Source organism: Phragmites australis, chromosome 8 (assembly GCF_958298935.1).
Source record: "Phragmites australis chromosome 8, lpPhrAust1.1, whole genome shotgun sequence".
Taxonomy (NCBI): Eukaryota; Viridiplantae; Streptophyta; class Magnoliopsida; order Poales; family Poaceae; genus Phragmites; species Phragmites australis.
This window is the reverse complement of record NC_084928.1, coordinates 29,512,782-29,519,629: the sequence shown is the minus strand read 5'-3', so window position 1 is coordinate 29,519,629 and position 6,848 is coordinate 29,512,782.

Below are 6,848 nucleotides of genomic sequence, written 5' to 3'. Positions count from 1 at the left end.
ACCAACGTCTTTGTCTCATATTTAGCTCCTTCTGAGTAAATATGTACTTGAGGTTCTTATGGTCAGTGTAGATTTCACAATGTTCTCCAAAGAGATAATGACGCCAAATCTTTAGTGCAAATATTACAGCTGCTAATTCCAAGTCATGGGTAGGGTAGTTCATTTCATTGGGTTTCCATTGACGGGATGCATATGCAATCACTTTATCTTCTTGCATTAGCACACAACCTAATCCCACTTTTGATGCATCACAATAGATCACATATCCAATTCCACTTCTTGGTAAAGTGAGTATTGGAGCAGATACAAGTTTCTTCTTTAGTTCTTTGAAACATTTGTCACATTGCTCATTCCATTCAAACTTTGCTCCTTTTCGTGTAAGCTTTGTTAATGGTGATGATAAATGAGCAAAACCTTCAATAAATCTTCTATAATATCCTGCTAATCCAAGAAAACTTCTTATCTCTGTTACTGTCGTTGGTTTCTTCCAGTCTACTACAGCTTGTACTTTTGTAGGATCCACTGAAATTCCATCCCCGGATATTACATGTCCCAAAAATGATACTTTGTTAAGCCAAAACTCACATTTCTTTAATTTTCCATATAACTTATTTTCTTTCAATATTTCAAGAACTATCCGTAGGTGATTTGCATGTTCTGCTTCATTCTTTGAGTATATTAAGATGTCATCAATAAATACAATAACAAACTGATCCAAGTAAGGTTTGAAAACTCGATTCATTAGATCCATGAAAGCTGGTGGAGCATTTGTTAACCCAAAAGGCATAACCAAATACTCATAATGTCCATATCTTGTTCGAAATGCAGTTTTGGGAACATCTTCCATTTTAATCTTCAGCTGATGATAACCAGACTGCAAATCTATCTTGGAAAATATCTTTGCTCCTTGAAGTTGATCAAATAAGTCATCGATTCTTGGCAATGGGTATTTATTCTTAATGGTCACTTTGTTTAATTCCCGATAGTCCACACAAAGTCTTAGGTTACCATCTTTCTTCTTTACAAAAAGTACAGGAGCACCCCATGGAGACACACTAGATTGTATGAAACCTTTGTTTTCCAGTTCTTCGAGCTGTTTCTTTAGCTCTTGCATTTCAACTGGAGCCATCCGATAAGGTGGTTTAACAATTGGACTAGTACCAGGAATTAGATCAATGCCAAATTCTATTTCTCGATCTGGTGGCATTCCTGGTAATTCTTCTGGAAAAACATCTATATATTCATTTACTACAGGAATATTCTTTATACTTTCCCTTGTAACTTCAAGATTAAGAGCTTTGAGGCTTGCTACCTTCATATTTCCTTGATACACTACTTCAAGATGGTTTGGTAACTTGAATATTACTCTTTTTCTATGGCAATCGATGAATGCCCAATTTATAGATAACCAATCCATACCCAAGATAACGTCAAACTCCACCATTTCTAGTACCACTAGATTGGCCAAAAATTTCTTTCCTGATATTTCTATCGGGCATAAATCACATATGTATCTTGAAGTCACCTTTCTTACTGGGGTTTCAACTTTGATTTCAACGGGAAGTAATTTACGGCGTATGGCATGCTTATCAATAAATTTTTTTGATATAAAAGAATGCGATGCACCAGAATCAAATAGTACTATTCCGTAGTGAGAGGCAATGGAAAGAATACCTGTCACCACGTTGTTTGCTTCCTTTGTATCTTTCATAGTTAAATTGTAAACTCGAGCTCGGTTTCCTCCCTTAGCTTTTCCTTTTCCATCTTGTTGTTTTGCTGGTGCATTACTTGCTGGAGGTGCTAGTAAGTACATGGGCTTTTGAGGAGCTGGTAAACCTATTGGTGTAGGTTTTGACAGAGAATACTGATTATTATTTGTACTTTGCTTCGAATGAGGACATTGATAAAACATATGCCCTTCTTGGCCACATTCAAAGCAACCACCTTGTCTGTGATTACACTGTCGTGTGAAATGATTTCCTTGACAAATATTACACTTTGGGTTCAAGAACTTCTGGTTTGATTTGTTATTGCCAAATTGTCCAAAGGTCTTTGACTTTTTGAATCTGTTTCCAGATAATGAACCTTGAAAATCTCGATAATGCTTTCGTTTGGTCTCAATCATAGCTCGTTCTTCTTGATATGATTGTTCTGCGATGTATGCTTTATTCACTACTTCACGAAGGACATTAAGCTCAAAAACTTTTACTCTACCACGGATTATAGGATTGAGTCCATCTTCAAATCTCTGTGCCTTTTTAATTTCATTTTGGGCATATTCAGAAGCGTATCTCAACAACTTTGAAAACTCAATTTCATATTCAGCCACTGATTTGCCACCTTGTTTGAGATCAAGAAATTCTCGCTCTTTTTGTCTTTGTATACTAGGTGGAAAATACTTCTGATAGAAAGCTTGCTTGAATATTTCCCAAGTGAGAATGGTACCTTCAGGATATGACTTTCTATGTGCATTCCACCAATCAAAAGCTCCTTCTCTAAGCATAAACGTAGCATATGCAACCTTTTCTGTATTTGAACACTTCACTATATCAAAACATTTTTCCATGTCAATTATCCAATTTTCTGCCATAAGTGGATCAGTTGTCCCACCAAAAATAGGGGGTTTAAGACGGTGAAAATCTGCGTTGTGATTGCGATGGTCTCCCTCAGATGTTCCATCTATTCTAGGGACTTGCTGACTAAGTTGTTGAATCAATGCACATTGTTGTTGTTGTGTCTCATGCTGCTTTCCTAACATTGCTATCAATATTTGGGGTAGTTGTGCCATCTCAGGCCAGTTATTAGGAAAACTCGGGATGTCATGTTCTGTTGTTTGACCTGATGCATCAGTTCCTTTATCCTTGTTGTTCTCATCAGAATGGTTTTGTGCCATCTGATTCATTATTTCAAAACTGTAAATATTAATCAATGGAACAAAAGCTACAAAAACTGTATAATATTATTTTAAACAATGTACATAAATAGTATATAACAACAGAAACAACCCATTAGAGAGATAATGTACAACAAAAATTCTCTCTATCTATGTTATGTGGTGAGCATGCCTAGCACAAAGAGGTACTTTCAACCCCAAAATCCCTCTTTGTGAGAAACTCTCTCTCTATCTAAAAGGCTAGTAGATTAATGCTACAAGGAAATCCTACTAGTTGCTATTTATGTTGGACATAATCTCTTCAGGATCCTCATCATTATTTATATTGATAATATCCGAGAGTTGGATATACGACTCCCCTGTATGAGAATCATCTGATGGTAGCATTGGGAGTGAATCACCAGGTTCAGAAGGCAAGATGTTTTGTTGATTAAGAATCTGGTAAAGTTCACATAATTCTTGTGCAACTCGAGCACCTTGTTCACAAACACGAGTACGCCAACCTCGAACATTATTAATCTTATTTTCTAGAAAAGATAGATCATCCTGAAGATCGTGATTGTAAGAGCGATACTGGGCCACGGTATCACGTAGTTCAAGAACCTCTCTTTGATGCAAATCATCTAAGTGGATAGGTAAGTGATGGCGCATCTCATGGATAGCTGCTAAAGCAGCCCTCCTGTAAGCTTCGCCTTCAAATATATGCTCTCCAAAGAAAGTATGGAAAGGATGATCTAGTGGTCCATTTCTTAGCTTATATTGGACATAAACAAAAGCCTTAAACACATCTCCATCTCGAGTATAGCCAAAATATGGAGCTGGGAAGCCAAAGTCAGTTGTGATATTATTAAGAAACTCTTTAAAATCAACTGTATATACCTTTCCGCCTGCCATCTGCGGCAAGGAATAACAATTGAACATGAGTGAGAATATCTTATATAAAGGTAAAAAAATGTTAATGCATATTAATTGGAAAATAAAGCACAACCAATTTGCAAAAGGAAATCATGAGACTAACTAAGCGTTCCCCAACCACGCAACCTAAGGCTCTGATACCATTTTAACTGTCACGCCCCGAACACAGGCTCACATGACAGCCGCCACATAATTATGGATTAAAAACCCATAACCATGTTAGGGCAAAAATACTCAAATAAAATTAGTGGTTTACAGAGCAACTAGCGGAAGCTTTATTTATATGAGATGTCATAATTTACATGATTATGTGTCTACTTATACAACTTATTTTGATGTAAACAAATTATTAAACACTACACTATTGATATATCCCAAAATTTCCCATGTATAGCATCTAGTCGTCGTTGTCTTGATCATAACCTTGAGATTCTGCGTTTAACACCCAAAACAATTATGAGTATAAAATACTCAGCAAGATAAAGACATTGCATGTATAAATAAATCTGAATTATTATAATATCAAATTTTTATTGTTTATTTAACTCTGCAGAGATTGTCCAATCACTAATATTACGTCATGTTTTGTACCACGACGAGGCCTGAGCTTTTCCTATGGACAGTCCCAAATGATACTTTCAATGCACGTGCTACACCATACAGGTGAATAATATAGTCCCGGCTACATGACTAGATCTTTCACTAGGCACTCCCGGTAACTCAAAATGTATCGACTGTCCACGTCAGTATCCACTCTACCATTAGTGATTGACAACAATATGAATAATTGGTTGAACATATGTATTTCTATTCTAGAAATACAAATATTAATTAAAATGTAATATCGAACTGCAATATTAATGGATAATAATGCGTAATAACGGGAAATACAATATTGAAATATAAATAGACAATAATTTTGATATAAATATGTTACTCTAAAAGGGTGTGAATGCAACTTGCAGATAAAAGAACAATATAAATAAGATAGGTGTCAACGCAGCTTGCAGATAAAAGCACAATAATAATAAAGTAGGGTGCCAACGCAGCTTGCTAATAAAAGCACGATATAAATAAGACGGGTGTCAACGCAGCTTGCCTCTTACTAAGAAAACCAAGATATAGCGTCTTTGTCCTGATATGAAATTTTGGCAGAACCGACGTTTGAAAACCGATGTTTATATATCTCGGCGGGAAACCCGAACTATAACTTGACAGAATACCCAAACTATAGTTTAACTATAGGCTATAGCACCCTAATGGTACACTAATGATCTTGACTAATAATAATATGGAAGTGCAAGAGTGTGTGTACGTGTATATTGTATGAGGAAGACTTGAGTGAAGGTGTGTGAGTGTTGGAAGAAGACTCGTTGTGGATGGTCAGTAGCAGGTGGTTTACTACTCTATTTATAAGCGTCGATAACTTGGCCACTACGGAAGTTTTGCATTCTGCAATGATAAACATGCAAGGTAACGTGTTCCCTGCTCCAAGATAATCCAAACTGAGCTGCGTGCGCTACTAGTATAGGTATCAAGATTTACTTTGATGGCCCGATAGTCAGTGTCCTGAAGTATCAGTGGACTTAAGTCAAAACAATTAAACTCATACAAGCCTACGAGTGCCTATGGATTTGGTGTTCTGAAAAAAAAATGGAAAACAATGGTTTTGCTAGAGTCACATGACGTGGAGGATAAGCAAGGTAAAAAGTTATGCTTTATCAGTGACTTGGAACTTTATCCAAACAAAACATTGGGCATCTATAGTATTTTTTTACATGACAGACTCGAGTCAGACGTACTGTGTGCTGCCACTGCAATCCAATGGCCCATAGTACTAATGCATTTGACTTACTAGTGGGCCTAGAAGTGAATTTCTGCAATCATCTCTAATAGTTGGCACAATGACATGTGGGCCATGGTAAAGTTTTACTTTTCACTTTCATAATGTAAACTGCAAATATTCATAAATACTAAATTAATACGTGGATTAACTCAAATATCATAATTAATTAGCCAAACATCTCATTATATTGTATATAATTATGTTGTTCCTCACAATTACTATTTGCAAGCTGTCCGAGCAAAGAAGAATTTTGTTGTCGTCCAGTATCAAAATCGTCACTTCTTGAATAGAGACAACTACTTCCTCATGGGCTTCAACGACTTATACGACCTCTTCAACCTCGATGGCCTAGACATGGGGTTATTGCGATGATTTACATTGTAAGTCCTTTCAAACTAAATGTTAATTAATTATTACCACTAATTTCTTAATCTAACTAACTTCTTATCTGTAGACACTTGGTGCAAGAAACGAGGAAAAAGGATCCCTTCAGATTCCTTAACCCCCAAATTATGATGATTTCTATGATGGAACAAGATAGGGAATCTGTTGTGGGATATGTAGCTAGCGCAATGAGCCACTTTTCAAAAAATAACTACCTGATGGCCACCCACAACATAGGTGGCCATCGGATCTTACTGGTCATTGCCCCCAAATGGAACTTAGTCTGTTACCACGATTTAGCAAGTCTAGTAGTAGGACATAATGGCGAACGAAGAGTACATGACTATACTTTGGTCAAAAAAAATCCTCAACGAGTAAGTTCTTCATGACTTAGGTTACATATTGAACTTTTCAAACTTTTGTCAAATGTTGACTAATGGATCCAAAGTACAATCGGAATAAGCCTGCACATTGATAAATAAGACCGCCTTCATGGTAAGTGTTGGCAGACATATTTACAAATACTTTACTACTACATCTTTTTCTTTTGAACTGACGATTTCTTTTCTCTCCAGTGCCACCAACAACCATCAGGCAATACCTGTAGATTCTACGTTGCGCGTCACATGCTGCTAGCCATGGCAGCAAAGGATATAAAATTTCCAGATGTAAGATACTTGCGTATATTTTTAATACCTGCTTTCATTCATTTAATATTTGATAACAAATAATTTTGCTCAAGTAAATTGCATACTTTTTCCATTAATATTTTCATTTAGCAAGAATTCAGCATACTGGACGGCATCATCG